Source organism: Vicugna pacos, chromosome 1, assembly GCF_048564905.1.
Source record: "Vicugna pacos chromosome 1, VicPac4, whole genome shotgun sequence".
Lineage (NCBI taxonomy): Eukaryota > Metazoa > Chordata > Mammalia > Artiodactyla > Camelidae > Vicugna > Vicugna pacos.
In genome coordinates, this window is record NC_132987.1 from 100,908,640 (window position 1) to 100,925,699 (window position 17,060).

Sequence of the window (17,060 nt, forward strand, 5' to 3'; positions counted from 1 at the left end):
ACTGACTCAATCTGTTGATTAATTTTCATTGCTACTTTATAAACAGAAGAAAAACTAAACATGGTTAAAATATCTTTCATCACAGCTTTGAATTATAAACAACTTAAAATGGGTATAGCTATATTATCCAATGTTATTGTGCTTAGACAAATTCATTGGTAATGATTTTGAAATTAAGAAAAAATGTAGAGATCATAGGACTTGTTAGACTAAGTATTTCTATATTAAAAAAGAGCCCAACCTCATCTCCTTCTTTTTTCTTTTCCATTTTAGAAGGTTGAGTACTGCCTAAATTTCGAATCTGCGCATATATCCTGTCATAGTGTTAAATCCACATTGTGTTAGGGGAGCTGCCTACCTTATGTTCTCCAGGCAGCCCAGTCTTTTTGGTCACCTAATCAGTGACAATTCCTATTAACTGGTCAGTTTCTTTAGAACAGAACTGTATAGAGAGGCCAAAGAATATCTGAGAATGAGTGAACCCACACTATGGGAAGAGAACCACATTTATTTCATTTTCTCCTATTGTGCAGTAGTTTCGTTATCAAAGGCATAGATTTGAGTTTGAATCTTGCTTTCCTGCTTTTCTAGATCAGGGGTTGGCAAACCATAGCCAGTGGACCCAACACCCATTTGTATATCATTGCCACATTCACTCCTTGAAGTATTGTTTGTGCATGCTTTTTGCCACACAGCAGAGTTGAGTAGTTGTGACTGAAACGTTATGACTGGCAAGTACGATATTTACTGTCTGGCCCTTTAAGAAAAAGTTTGCTGACCTCTCTTCAAGAAGAATAATCTTGGCCAAGTTACCTAAATTTCTGGGCCTCATTTTTTTAATTATAAAATGTGAATAACAGTCTCTGCCAAGTTGAGATTACTGAGGGCTAAATGAGTTACTCTGTATAAAAAGTTAGCATAGTAATAGGATGGAGAGTAAGTGTATTATAAAGTGGATAAAATTATGATCATATCCAGAAAATATAATACAGCATATATTTCCTCCACACTAAGGAACTGGTAAAAACTCTTATGAAAGGATAAATCCCTGGTTATGTTTGGTCAAAGATGTGGATTCTTTTTGTGTTGTTTCATTTCTGCTGAGTCTTTTCTGTGTCCCATGTAATTCTAGCCTCCTGCAAGCCTGTTCCGGACTGTCACTTCTTGTAGCCGACCCTTCTTTATTATTTGTGGAAAATTCTCCATGTCTACATCTGGAATTGCTCAAAGGTCACTGTAAGTATTGAGTCTTTATTAATGGTTTGTTCCCCTCCAGAATGCTTTCCAAAATGCCTGCAGCCAGGGGCTTAGAAGCTGGTTTGAAGAGATAGTTTTCTCTGTTTTCAGGGATCTCACAGTTTGCTCTTATTTGTTTTCCCAGTGGAGAGGAGAAAGGTTTTATATGTTTGCTGTGAGGCATGAAGATTTTCATGAGTTAAAACATGTTCTTTTTAGGACAAAAGTATTTAGTCCAGTGTGTTTAAACATTCCAGATTGGATCACGTTATAGATTTGCTGTTTTATAACTGTATGTCTAACATCAGGTGAGCTACAGAATGTGTGAAGACTTGTTTCTTCAGCTTTGTGTTTTTCAGTATTTTCTTAGCATATTGTTTTTCTGATTGCAAGTATAATATTCAGAAATTCTAGGAAACTGAACAAATATAGAAGAGTATTAAAGAAATTTTAAAAATTTGCTCTAATCCTTTTCCCTCAATTGTGACACTTTCTGCCATATATGTGCATGTATGTATATATATATTCCTCTCCACATATATATTATAATTTATATAGTAACATATCATAATAGCAATATGCATTATCTTGTATCTTGTTTTTCTGCATATAATCCTATGCATAATTTGCTGTGTCATTAATTTTTGCAATGTAGTATTTTAGTCTATGGAAATACCATAATTTATTTAAACACACTCATATTGGACACTTGGGGAGAAAGAGTAAATTGTTACAACTTTTTAATAGGGTAATTTATTAACATAATGTAAAATATTAAATTTAGATACTCTTCAACGTGCAAAATTACATTTCTGGGAATTTCCCTAAGGGAAATAATAGGGTATACTCACTCAAATATGTGTACTGAAATGTTCATGTTAGAATGTACAGTAGTGAAAATAATATTGCAACCGAAATGTCCATCAGAAGAAGATTGCATAAATGATTATGGTACATATTTAACAGTAAAATGCAATGTGGCTAAAAGTGAATGAGCTCATTTTTATTTCTGTACATTAAAATTGTTTATGTTATTTTAAGTAAAATAGAGCAAATTAAAAAAAAAACAGCATAACGGATCCTGTTTTGGTAAGCACAGCCGCACATATGAATATAAAAATCTGGGAGAATATTCCTCACAGTACCTCCTGTAGTTACCTCTACTTACTGGCATCATAGGTGACTGTTTCTTGTTAGTTTTAATTTGTAACATTTGACAGTAAAGCATGGTTAATTTTGTGATCAGGGAGGGAAAAAAAGATAATTTCAAAAAGAAAAAATGGATTTATTAGGTGTAAGACTCTTTATAAATCTGTCTTAATTTATTTACAATTGTTGAAAGAATATTAGAAACAAATTTTACTTTTTTTTTTAGTGGAATCTTCATTTTTATAGCACCCACAAAACTGTAATTATTATACTTACAGTTCAAAGGTGCTAGGGAAATATTTTTATGCAAGAATTGGTGGATCCATAGACAGGTGGGAATATTAGGACCCCTCATAGTGGATGGACAGTTCTGTGGAAGTACATGCTTCTGGCTATTGCTTAATATGATTTCTCTAGAAAGTTGCTCTATCCATGGGATGAAGGAAGACGATAAAGAGGTGATTGAGTGGGAGACCTCCTGTTGCCATTAAAAATCCCTGGAGCCAGTAGAGAGGTTGTAGGACTTTTCCCACTTCTTACCATTTTCTATTATCCAGGTAAATAATGGGTCTAGGAAAGTGCATATATGTTAAGTAAATGATTATTATGGCCATCCAGAAGTAGTCTTGTTCCTGATTCATCTATAAATGACTTTTGGACTAAGCAGAATTTTAAAATTCAAACATCCATAGTAAAAATTCCTAATTCTAATTCTCTGGTTTCTCTGTCTGTCTGTCTGTCTCTCTCTGTATATGTATGTAGATAGAGGTGGATAGAGATAGATAAATAGATATAGGTAAATGTGTGTCCATCTCTCTGTTGACATCTGCATATATGCATTTGACCTTCAGAAAGTTTGTGAAATTTATATCAATATGCTCTTCTTCCTTCTAGCGATGTATCATGGTATTCACTTCATACTGTTGTAGGGAAAAATAGAATTTCATTGTTTTCCTTCTTATTTCTTTGGTTACTAATATGGTTGAATATTGTTTTCTTTACTTTTTTTGGTACTAGTGTATTTCAAAGTTTTGTTGCCGCTTTTTATCCTTTTTTTCTATTAAGGCAGAGGTTGGCAAACTATGGCTGCAGGACAAGTTAGCCTCTGCTTATTTTTGTAAATACAGTTTCATTGAGACACAGCCAGGCCCATTCATTTCCATATCATATATTGTCTGTTCTTTTTCTTGCTACAACAGCAGGGGCAAGTAGTTAGGATAGCATTTTTCGGCCGTCACTGTCTAAAGTATTTACTCTCTGACAGCTCTATAGAAAGAGTTTGCATGCCGCTAGTCATGTTTTAGAGGGCCAATTAAAAACAATTTTTAAAAATCAATTTGAGTAAGAATTTTAACTCTACTTGAAATATTTTTTGCAGATATTTTATTTCAAGTGTTTTGCTTGCTTGATCAGGCCCTCATGGTTTCCATCTCTAAGGGACTCCTGTTTCCTCCTCCTCTCAAAGCCCTTGAGTGTAGGGTGCTGGAATGATGAATATAGTGTCCTTTGACTTAGAAGGGCTTATGCCATCCTTTTTACCATGAATGGTGGGTGGACCACTTTATTATCTGTGTCATCACTTTCTCACCAAAATGCTTACAACTCTCGTTCTTGGCTTAGATGTTAGAAGAAACATTTGTTTCTGAGAACCATTTAGGGTTCTCCTATTTGTACTGAACCTTGATGTCCCAGCTAGAATAAAGCTTTGATCCTGTAAGAAAATGCCTTATATGGACTCCTCACCTATTTTATTAAAAGTAATGCCTTGTGTTTTATAACACTTTAAATCTTTCCTGGTTGTTTTATATGCTTTACTCTTATATTCTCCGTTTTACTCTTCTATTTTCCTTTGTTTTTACTGACTCACTTCTTACTGTTCTTGACTAGTGATTTTGCTTTGTTCAATCATGTATTTTCCATGTGCTATCATTGGTTCTGAAGGACTTTTTTTAAACATTAAGAGCTAATTAAATTGTCACATAACTTTCTTGTATACCTTAGTAGTCAGTAGGTGTTTTCAAAATTGAAGAAATGGATCAAATTCCTGTTTTCCATTTATACTCATGGTATGATCCAGTACCTTATTCGACAAATGTTTCTCCATCGTGGTGATCAAGTAACATTGTTCTGGCTTATCTATGTTTCCATGTTTATCTGAACATTAAAAGTACAGGAGGATAAAAATGACTAATCCCCACAATATTTAGTTTTCCTCTCCTTCCTAAACATCCTAATCTCCTTGAAGATTTCCCAGTCTCTCCTGCCATGAGGGCAGGACCATATGTCTAACTGTGGATATGACTGTGAGAAGTGACATGTGTCACTTCAGGTCAGAGGCATTTAAGTGTGGTTGTAAGTTCCTCTTGACCTGGCAACCGTGAGAGCCACAGATTGTGATAGCAGAGTGAAAGGCAGTGGGGCTACCGATAGCCTGGTTCTCTGAATGACTATATGGAGAAGAGTTCTCTTGAAACTTGTACATTTCATGTGAACAAGACATTAACCTGTGTTATGATAAGACACTTAGATTCTGTGGTTAATTTGTTACCACAGTTTAACCTCATCTGTTCTCACCAACACAGAAATTAGTTTTTGAAATGGGATCTCTATTATAGTGAAATACTTGAAATGTACTTGTGGACAGGCAGTGGCCAAACAGAAAAATGATCCTGGAGGAGACAAAGAAAATATATGTAACATAGCAGTAAATCATTTGGTGAAACTCTTGCATGTCAGAACCTGGAAGGCAGATCGTATGCCTAGGTAACTCTCAGCTCCTGGATAAGAAGTAGAAAACAGAACCACAGTAGTGTACGCTAACTGCTGTTGACTGTGCTTGGCAAGGAGTTACAGAAACAAAGATGAACTCAGAAAAGAATTGGCTGGTTCATAGGCAGAAATGAAGATACAAGGAGGGTCTAGAAATGTGGATTCCTGCAGTGTTGGAAAAGCCAACTGCTTCTAGACCCAAACTACGCTCAAAGGGATTTTACAGAGGCTTTTAGTAACATTCAGCAAAACCTTTCAGTTGATTGCAGCACTTAAGGCAGAAAAGTTTTAAAAATGAGGTCTTCCCACCTGTTATTACAGATAAGCTTCAGATAGCCACCATCAAATTGAGAGAAAAAGACAGGCAGTTGAGAAAACAAAGAGCTACTGGCGATTTGAGAACTAGGTATTTAAAAGTGTGGGTGTGGTTACTGGCATGTGGAACTGACTGGAAACAAATAGAGAAGAAGCCTCTTAAGTATTTGAGAGAAATGTACTGCCAAAGAAACCACAAGCCTGGACTGAAGGGCCCTTTGACTGCACGAAGCTGAAAATGGCCTTTGTGCACACAACCTTACGTGAACAAGAAGGAGCCCGAGGAGGCTGTGCGGCCCTGGGACTTATTTCCAGATACAGTCAAGGGAGAGAGTGGAAAAAAAAAGAGAACCTGCCGTAGGATGGATACTGAAGGCACACGCAGGTAGGGAGCCGTCCCTGTGTGTGCTCGGCAGGACGTCAGGATGTAGGTGGGATGCTGATTATGTCTGATTTATCTCCTTTCTAAAAGTGAGTGTATTATTGTAATTATCCTTGTCCTGTCTCACCTTTGTTTAGAGAGAGAGAGAAAGAGAGTGTGTGTGTATGTGTGGAGGGACAGGAAACTTGGCTTTTAAATTCATAGACCAGGAGAAGGCACATCTGGGCTCGGTAAGGACTACTGAACTTTCTCTGGATACGCTGGACTTTGAGATTCTGACACAGGCTCGATGGGATTCAGACTGTCCCAATGTGATTTGCTGGATATGTGTTATGTGTGGGAAGAAGAAGGAACTGAACATTTAGTGAATAGAAGGTGATGGATTCCTAGTCTTCACCAGAATTGACTATTTCCCCTTTGCTTGAAAATTTCCTAATATCTCTTGAGGTTTATGTTGGGGTCATAACTTGCCAGTGAACTGTGAACAGAAATGAAGTGCTTTTCTTAAGAGCAGCTCTAAGTTTTCTAAGCTCTCTCTCTTTTCTTGCTATAGCCAATGCCGAGGCATCACAAAATAGTGAAGTCTTCATCAGCCGAGGTCCCTAAAAACCCATGCCAAGGAGAGACCTTTGTTAACCCAAGTCAGATACATATTAAGTGTGAGAAGAGACATACATTGTTGTGATAAGCCATTGAGATTTAGAGTTAATGATTTTTTAAAATCAATTTTATAAAAGGTTTTCTATTTGGAAAAGCTCACCTGGGATTTTTTTGGTTTTTTTTCAGTAAACATTGGAGTAGACTGCTTAAATAAGAAACCAAAGCTGCTCACAATAAAGACTGTCTGATACACGTTCAAGCAAGGAGAGAGCTGAAAGCTCCTGTTGAGCAAATTCTGATCCCCTAAAATTATATTTCATGTCCAGCCTAAATCATGGGAGATGAATTATCTGATTCTAAACACATTACATTTTAACAGTTAGTCACCTTGAAAGACTAATTAGTGCTATATGTATTTTCTGTTTTAGTAAACAGTATTGGTTTTTATCTATAATTATGGACAGGTAGAAGGCCACATGGCACCTGCTTTAATTAGGCTGGTCTCATTTTCTAAGTTAATTTATTTTTTCCTAAGAACATCAGAGTAATTTGTTAAATATTTTATAAGAATCTGAACAAACAACAGTGTTTACATTAGAGAAATAAAGCATTCACTTATTTAAAAGATTCAAAGAACATAAATCAGCAATTAACACAGACATAAATTATGCATGGGTTTAATGTGTGATGATGAGTCAAGAATGTCTATCCAACATGTGACTCCACCAGAATATTTACTTTTCTGCTTAATTATTGGCATAAACTTTAATGAATGAAGTTTCATAGGAAAGGTAAATGAGAATGCTAAAAACGGATCATATTCACTGAAGGAGAACTTGGGAAACTGAAACAGTTTTATAGGAACAAAGAAAATTTCAACAGATAATACTGAACTGTGCTTCTCAGGAAATACACACACTTATTTTTGTTTACATAAATTAGCATTTCTAACTATGTTGTATATAACGATGTGGAGATGGTCAAATTTTCATATTTGTACATTAAAATTTGCACATGAAATTGCCTGGATAGTAGACATTCCCCACGCTTTTCAGTTTTTTACTAATGTTGACTCTTATTTTCTTGTTTAAACTCAGCTCTTTATTTAGTCTATTTTTCATCTCTCTCTCAAGCAGACTCAGATCTTGTGCTTGACCTGCCCACAAATATAAGACAGATGGAAATAAATAACCCACTAGAAAATTCACTTGACATAAGTACTGCATTTTATGTCTTGAAGGACTGGAAATGGGTCTGACTTTGAAGTCATTGAAGGGTTATATGACACTTAGAGAAAATAAATCTTCCATTTTTCCATTGAGTTGAAGCTCTCTGGCCTTCAAATTCATGCAAAAGTAAATTCATTGATACTGCATTTGCAAGGTTGATGTTCCATTTCTAGGAAAATAATGTTTACTACAATTGGATAATATGGTTCTTTTCTGGTCAGAAAGGCTTTCTAAAGTGTATGTCATGTGGGAAAAGGAAAAGTGAGTATTACTCATTTTTAGGAGTAGGTCTGTATTGCTGCTTTGCAATCTGAATTTATTAATGGCTTTATAAATCCAGTATGCATGCTAATAATGATTACTGTAACAGATAAAAACAATATTATTTTATTATATGAATTACATTATTTGCAAGTTATTTGTATGTACTTCCTAGTATAGTTGAGTGCTGCTTTCCTTTTCAGTGTAATAATTTTGCATTAAGAATAATTCTTTGTTAAGACGATTTAAATGAACTTCTTTGCTATACTAATATTTAAGGCTTAGTAATTCACAGTCTTTGTCATTGAAAACAAAAACAAAATTATATTGAATTTGGGACATATATTCTACCAATGCTATTTACTCTAAAACTTGAAATTAAAGCAATTGATATCAATAATTAGTGAGCCTACTAAAGAAACACCCCCATGGAGCTAATTTTAGGTAAGTGACAAGGAGTTAAGAGTTAAGGCAGGCAGTTGCTTCAAGATATTGGTATTAACCTTTTTTAGATTCATCATTGCTGCTTGCTTCAGCATTTTTAGGCAGATAATTTGTCTGCACCTTTATATGTTTAATGAGTAACATCTCTTATGTTTTTGGTGAAATGCTTGACAGTTTCACTTTGAGAGTCGTTTTATCCATGCTCTAAAACCCAAATGGAGCCTGTTAACGGATTAATCTGAATATTGGAAGCACAAAGACAAATTAAAACTTTTCTCTTTGTCTCTCTCAACCGTATCTTTCTGTTTAACAAAAATAAGCAAAAGTAACATGCTTGTTTTTATTTAGAAGTACTATAAAAATTAAAACAAGAGAACCAAATGCCAGCTAAGGCTTGGATTTATAAGCAATTAATGGAAAAAATGATCTGGTTTAATAGATTATTTGAGAGGCTCAGAATATGTCACCTATGAAGTTTTATGTATTTACATAAATAAGAAGTGCTAAAATTAAAATAGCTAAACGATGTTTTCTTACCTCAAAACTCTGCCTGTAACTTGACTTGCCTGCAGTCTGTTCTTCCTGCCCTTAGAGAATGCCGTGAGTTAATTGCTCCTGACACTGGGACATTTTTAAAAAATGTATTTCAGATAGTTTTAGGAACTCAATTTACAATAATTTCTTCAGATTCTCAAAACCAAGTGCAGGACTGTCCAATACCCTTAAGAGATGGGGTTTTCATAAAAATTATGTAAATAATAAATGGGAAGAAACTCTTAGAGATATTTCAATTACTTAAAGAGAGAAGTTTATGTTGCCAGATGTTACTGAAGGGTGTTGAGGAGGTTTAGGGTGAACGTTGAAGAAAACTTTCTGATTAAGAAAAGGATTGTGAGTAGAGTGGCCGTCATCTCTTTTGCGGTAGAGATGTGATTAGAGGCAGTTGTGGTATAGGGTAATAAGTTCTGTAGAGCGCTTGCTGGGTACCAAGCACTGTGCTAAATTATTCACAAGAATTCACATTTAATTCAGTCCTTCTACAGTCCTGAAGTTTGTTTATTCTCATGTTGCAGGTAAGAAAACTGAGTCTTAGAGAAGTTCAGTTGTCCGAAATCACAAAACGAGAGGTTGTGAAGCTGAGACTGGGGCAGCCAGGCCAGCAAAAGTTACTGAAGTTCTCTGGGTCTCAGATTTTTCCTGTGTAAAATGAAGGTAATAAGACCTTTCTCTTAAAATGTCTGTAGTAGAAGATGAGGTAACACAGGGGAAAGCACCTAACCCACGTTTAATTAATGTGATTTATCCTCCTTGCTTAAGGAGGGTTATACATATTACTCAAAGCTGTCATTTTTGACTTTGCATTTAAGTTATGTGTATTTCCTATTACTAAGCCATGAGCTCTGGGAGAAGTTGGCTGGAACCACGTTTTATTCCTTCCACATCTCCCTATCTTGCACCTGGTACATGTCCCAGAACATAGAAAGAATGCAGTTTGTTGCCTCTATGAAAAACTAATTGGAGCCAGGGCAAGGGAGCACATCTATCTATTGCAGTTTGGAAGGTACCTGGGCAGCATGGTTCAGATTTTAAAATATGCTTGCTCTTTGACTCAGCAACTCATTTCTAAAAATGTATACTTAGGAAGTAATGAAATTTTTATACCAAGATGTATTTTCTATTATATCATTGTCTTAAATAGGGAAAAATTAGAAATGTCCTAATTGCCAATTTAAAAATTGTGCAATAGGCACACACTGGAATAATCTGTAGCCATTAAAAGTGATGTACAAATGCATTATCAGTGGTGAAAGAGTCTCATGGTGTATTTGTTGACAACTGTAAAAAGCTATAAGCAACTACATGACCCTCTTTCTGTAACAGACACACAGGACAGGCCCAAAATTGAGTTGCATATGTTGACTCGCATCACAAAACTGAGGCTTGACTTAATTACAGTTTTGACTCTCCTCGAAATAGAATCTTAAACCAGTCTATCAGGAATTGCTTAATTGGCACTAGTTAGGTAATCTGCCTGATAAGACTCCTGCCACCCTTCCGAGGAAAGTAACTTTGCAATAACCAACCTGCTTTGTTGCCTTGTGTAACTTTCTTGTTCCCGCACCCTTCTGTCTTTCATTTCGTACAGCTCTTCAGAGCTCCTTTCTTATCTGCTAGATTAGATGCTCAATTTGAATCAATTTTTCCCAGAAAAGCTCTTCATAATTTTAATATGCCCTCGGTTTATCTCTTAGCAACACGTATGCATGCACACATGCATTAAAGTATATAAATAAAGAAATAACAACAGTTGTATCTAGGTAAAGGTTCATAGGCTAGCTTTATTTCCCCTTAATTTATTCCTATGAATTATTTTGTAGAAAGCACTTTTTTAATATTTGAGAAAATAATAAGTTATTTGAAAAAAAAGGCATCACTTTTAATAACTGGATTTTTGACATAGGACCTCAGAAGCAGATAGGTTTTTTAGATTTTTAAAATCTTGAGCAAACTACATTAAAAAAAATTGTTCAATATGGCAGAATGATTAAAACTAACAATGCCTAGGAGGGAGGGTATATCTCAAGTGGTAGAGCACATGCTTGGTATGCTCGAGGTCCTGGGTTCAATCCCCAGTACCTCCCTCTAAAAATAAATAATCCTAATTACCTCCTCCCACCAAGATAAGATAAGATAAAATAAAATAAAGTAAAATAAAATAAAATAAAATAGTAGTAAATAAGTAAAATACTTTTTAAAAAAGTTTAAAAAAACCCAACAGTCCCTTTTAGGTGAGTGGCCTTTTTTGTTTCTTTGTAAGCGACTAAACATAGGAGCCTTTCAGTGGTTTCTCAGATTGCTTCTCTCCTACCCTTCGTGCTTACATGAGGTCAGAGATCTAGAACTTTGAATCACTGAGACAGGGGATTTGTCTGTGTGGTTTAATGATGGGGAGGCCACAGGGTATGTTTGAAATCTCAGTTAGATAAAGCAACACCCCCAAGGCACTTCATTCTGATTTTTTAAAGATATGAGTGCACATTAATATTAAATGGACAGATTTATTTCTGGTTATTTCAGAGAAATATCAACAATGGAATGCTTGGTTCTAAGCAGGCTGGCTGTAAGCCCATGTAGGAAGAAGTTGTGTAATACAAAGTAAAAAAAAACTTCCATGTTCCATCTGTGGGGGAGAGTGGAGCCTTGACAACTATAATTTTTCATAGGTGGACAGAATGGGATACAGAAAGGCAGACCAAAGAAAAGGGGCAGTAAATATGGAAAAGTATGCATATGGTATATGCATATATAAGTAAATGTGATTCCAGCGATCAAAAGTGAGGTCAGAATATGGGATTTTAGGAAAACTAGCCTCCTGGGATAACTATAAAATACTTATCAAACATTCAGTTTTAATTTGTAGGAGTTGTAAGTGATTACAAATGTGTCTCCAGTAGCAAAGATTTGGGCAAAACTGAAATCAATTGCCCTATTCCTTGTCCTTAAAGGTAATTTCTTTTCTAGCTTATTACTGCTTATGATCTTTACAGTTGAGAATCCCCGAGTGAAATGGAGCAACTAGAACACAGAATAACTGTGAATATGGCTTGGAAGAATTTTTGCAACAGTGGTGGTTCTCTTCTACATAATTCTGTTTTTCTTGCCCAAGACTATGACTGCAGTTTTTATAAAACACTTTTCTCACAGAGAAGTTTTCTATGTGAAGAATAAAAAACTTAGTTTTGAGTATTAGACCTGTGGGATTCAATATTGGAGACTACCAGGGTTCTTCTATTATGTGAAATAAATGGGATTTAGCCTACAGTAAGATCTGTAATTATTCAGCTCCTCCAAAAGTAGCTCCTGACTTTGATTTTGCAAAACACATTAATATTAATTTTGTTACTTGAACATTTGCTTTTAATATAACAGAATCCATATGCTTGGTTAAGGCGAACATATGCTGTTTATTATGCAGGTTTGTCTGTTCCTGATGATACAGCACATAAATCTAAATTAAGCCAACACCTCTTCTCCCCTATGCCACGATATTTGGGGATGAGGTTGTTGGCTAAGGAATCATGAGGAAGAGTAAGGTACTTTTTGTACATTAAATGTGTTGCAATATATTTGGAATCCTTTGTGAGATATTCTCATTGCTGTCAGTAGTAACACCATTACCAATTCAGAACTTGAAATACTATGCAATCAGTACTCCTATAAATGGAGTTATTTTACTTAGCTTTTGAAATCTTTTTAGTAGTTGCATATGAGCTTGCAAGAGACATGGAATTAAAAAAAAATTGTCTTAGTAAGACTAAGGGTTTTATACTTGTTTGATTGGTTTTAAAATCTGGGATACAAGAATACAACATTAATAAAATACATATTTAAAGAGGTTTGGAGGCCATTGGTTACAACATTCGGATAGATGTTGGGGCATTTCTTAGGTAAAAATGATTTATTAACTCCAGAACCAAAGAAATATGGGGAGACATTTTTGTTAGTGGTTTCTTAAATTGTCTTTATAATCAAACCAGTTGGTTTTATATTGAGCTGTTCTGAAGTGAATTTTGGTGAGAATACCTCATGCTTCTGTATTCTTTATTCAATGTAGAATTATTTATTGAGCTCATGAATGCAACATACAGTACATTGCAGACCATAGGACTGATCTCAGAACTCTCAAACTCTGATCTGAAAGACAGACATATTAGCACAACCGACTTGTCGGATGGACCAGCTTAGTTCAAATATTACTTTCTCCAGGCAGGTTTCCTCTGTTCTGTTTGTTCACTTATTTGCTTTCTCTTTCCTGAGCTGAAAATTCTCTTCCCTGCTTGTCAACTTTAATGATATCTATTATCTCTAAAGTTTGGTTGCAAGGAAAAGATTCATTCAGGTTACCTGAAAGTGAGATTCTTATAGAATTTTTAAAGCCTGAAAATGGAATCTCCTCAGAAGTAGATCAGGCTTTCTGAATCCTTCTCCAACTTGACTGACCCTCAGTGGTTTCTCTCCCTGGCATTTCTGTCCCTCTCTCATCTGACTAGCATGGCCTTGGCAACCTGTTTCTCCACTTCTCTGTATCCTCTCTTATTACCCCTGCCCTTAGTGCTGGGTTTCTGTTTCTAATTCCCAATATAAGACTGATCACTTCACTTTCCATGTCAGTTAACTTCCAGGAGTCTCAAAGCCTATAGAATGTTTCACTACAGTTGCCCAGTAGCTTTCATTCATTGCTGGCACTTGGGGAAGTATCTTTAATTAGAGAAGCAAAACGAAGAGACGCAAGACCATAATGCATGTTTGAATATTCTGTGAATGCCTAACAAGTGGAAGGTGAATAGTTTGTTATATATAAACAAATGTGTTTATATATATTTGTTTTTATTTTGTGTATATGTACTGAAAAAGTGTTAAGGATCCCTTTTTCTGCTGAAAATTGTCAGAAAGCTGGAGAAAAGGAGCGTAATGATTAGTCAAAATGGACTTACCATTAAGATTAAAATGCCGTCTACTATTCTTTGAAGCAGAAATAAAAATATTTCTGCCTGAATAACTGGCAAGATAGTTGATACATCAGAAGCCTTTATGGGTTATTAAAACATGGGGACTTGATTCAGTAATTCTATTAAGTCTTCATCATGTCTGATCTGTCTGTATTCGAAGGTGTTGACCAATCTTCTCTTGACCCTTCCTTCTTCCTTGGCTTCTAAAATGTCACTCTGCCCAATGTCTCTTCTAATCTTTCTATTTCTTCTCAGACTTTTCTGATGGATTCTCTTTTTATTTGGCCCATTCTCCAAGTATTTGTGTCATTCAGGCCAGTATTGTTCTACATATTCTTAATTATGCAACCATCCTAACCAACATCCTTCTTTCTCATGGGATCACTGATCAGCTATAATCATGAGATCTATGTTTCCATCTCCAACTTCTATACTACTAAGTTTCAACTGACAGGACATTTCCAGCTGGCAACTTACAGGCACATGCAATCCTGCCCTGACAAACTGAACTCTTTTTCTCCATCCCATACTCCTGACACTACTTCTGACTTTTGTATTTTTTATATCAGTGAGCATTTCTAACTAGCCATTGAGTCAGAAAGAGTGAATAAGTCTTTATTCCTCACTCTCAACTCTCAGAGTGAATCTGTAATCATCTCGTTAAGTCTACTTAATGCTATCATAGTTGAAAACTTCTTCATATCTCACATAATAGTTTTTTCCTCATTTGAGGATAATTCCAGTTCTAATTCTAATTCCTCTCCTTCTCCTTCTCCTCCTTCCATCCTTCTTGCTTTCCAGAGTGAGTTTGCTAGAATATAAATACATCATGCTATTCCTCTACTTAAAATCCTCCAGTGGCTTCCCAATGCCTATAGAGTGAAACTCCCACACATTTCATGTGGCGTCAAAGATTTTCAGAGATTAGATGGTCCTCTCACCTTTGTTCTTATCCTTCTCTTTCGCATATTCTTTCCTTTATCTGTGCCTGATGTAAGCATACATAAGAAGCTCTGGTTTGTACAGAAATTAAATGGGATACAATCTTTCAGTATTCCAGTGAGGACAGCAAGTTAAAATTCCCACTTAAAATTTTTGTACTAATTGCTTATGAACTATACAGAATTTTTGACTTCTGATAAAACATGAGTATTTTTATTAAAGAGATCCATAATATCTGGCTTACCAATAGAAAGGGCACCATACATTTTTAGTTTTGAATTGGTTAAATAACAAAGAAAATGTACTTGTGTTGTGATCTATGAAATATGTAAGAGGTGTAAACTGTGTAATTTAAACTGTATGATCATACCATACAAAAAATTCCTCCTTGGAACATATAAAACAGTGACTAAAGTTGTTGCAATAAGAAAAGGTTAATATTTCAATCTTGTTTATTTCAAGTGGCATAAGAATGAATTGGCCAAATTTTTCATTTAGAAATAGTATAATTTATCAAGTTAACTATGTAAAAACCTTTTAAAAAGTTCAACAGCTAAAGATATTCCATCTGTTTGATAAAGTATATCTATCTATAAATGTCTGTCTGATGAAAAATGAATTATTATAAGGCTGAATATGATGAAAACATAAAGCAGAAATGGAAGCAGTGCTTTCCTTTCTCTTGTTTGCTTGCTTTATTTTTTTCATTTTATAGTATCTCCTTTGGCCATCATGATGTATGTTCTAAGTCTTGTTGCTCTTAGCTGTTTTCATTTCCTGAGAAGATTTTTAGTTCGTTTTGTGTATCTCTGAATTCTAAAGAGTTTTATTATTTGTCTGTCACTCTTCCCTAAGTGGTTTTTTTCACATAAATAAAATGCAGTCAGGGTAATAAAATGCAAGCCACTCTCTCTAATATGTTGCCTCAGGATAAAACATAACTCTGTGTAATTTCAAATTTTGGCCCAGTCCATTCCCAAGGCCTAAAAAGAAAATGTAGGCAGAAATACAGAGGATATATATGTATTTCAAAACCCACAACTGTAATTTTTTTTTTACTGTGTGTATTAGTTTCCTATTGCTGCTGTGACAAATTTCTACAAACCCATCTGATTCTAATGTTCTTAATAGTTGCGTCACACTGTTGGGAAGGCCAAGGATTAGGCTGGGTTAGTCTGTCACAGTAACTGTAGCTATCTGGAATTGCACAGCCTCAAGATCCATACCATTTATTAAAACAAGACTTGTCCAGTTGAAAAGTAGGAGCTGCCATTTTCTGGTCAAGGGACCAAAGGGGAAATCAGTGAGGGAGGGCTGACTACAAAGGCAGTATTGTGTAATAATCAAATTAAATTAATTCTGACCTACAGTCTAATGTGTTTCTAGAACTACCTAAAATCACTTGATGACTCTTAGGAGATTGAGACAAAGGTCCCCAGGAGGCTGTGCCTCTTCACATCCTGCACCTTAATTTAAGCAAGCTGGGGAGTAAATGAGATGTCCCTGTAGGACCCAGTGTTTAGTAAGCTACCATTCAGCACAGAATCATCAAATCATAGACGTTTGATGCTAGAAGAGATTTTGGAAGGCCATTATCCTAAACATGTACAGAACATGTAGACTAGGGAAGAAAAAAAGGCTTGGTCAGGGTCCAGCTATGCACTGTTAATGATTACACAACAGTAAAGCTACCAGTCTACCATTCCCTACCCTCTATGTCCTTAGAAGTTCCTAGCTTGTTGAATGTGACTATAGTTATGGGCTCTATTACTATATATAAAAACATACCTATATGTATGTTATTACTATTTATATGTATATATATTTGTATTCAACAAGTTATAAAGCACATATAAAGAATTTTTGTATCATTCTCACTATATAGCTTTATAATTCTAAACTGGAGTAGCTAAAGGCTTACTTTTCTTTCCCTCTGATCCTTTCTCTGCTAAAAATTTGTACAATTTGAGCTGGACTAGAAGTGTGCTTTAGCTTCAAGGCCCTAGTTACTGATGAAAGAAGTTTCTTAGTCTTTACTTATGCACTTCCTGAAAGTAGAACTTGAAGGACCAGCTAATAGCAGTGAGGTTTTGCTCATATGTTCGATGAATGCTGTGGTTCTTCTCTACTAAAGTTCTCTGGTTTCTTACTTGTAGTGCTCCATATCAACACCTGAGTTCTCTCTGGTTGCTTCAGTCTCATGATGGGTTTGGTGTTTCGAGT

The 17,060-nt window shown here is 35.4% G+C and overlaps 1 long non-coding RNA gene across 1 annotated transcript in view; it reads left to right on the forward strand.

Annotated features, from left to right (window-relative positions):
• The window catches only part of LOC140698208 (uncharacterized), a 71,496-nt gene that overhangs the window by 12,057 nt on the left and 42,379 nt on the right, over positions 1–17,060 (forward strand). Inside the window, exon 2 of the long non-coding RNA XR_012075842.1 lies at positions 1,133–1,236. This is a non-coding gene — a long non-coding RNA (uncharacterized lncRNA). The remainder of the gene's footprint in view (positions 1–1,132; positions 1,237–17,060) is intronic.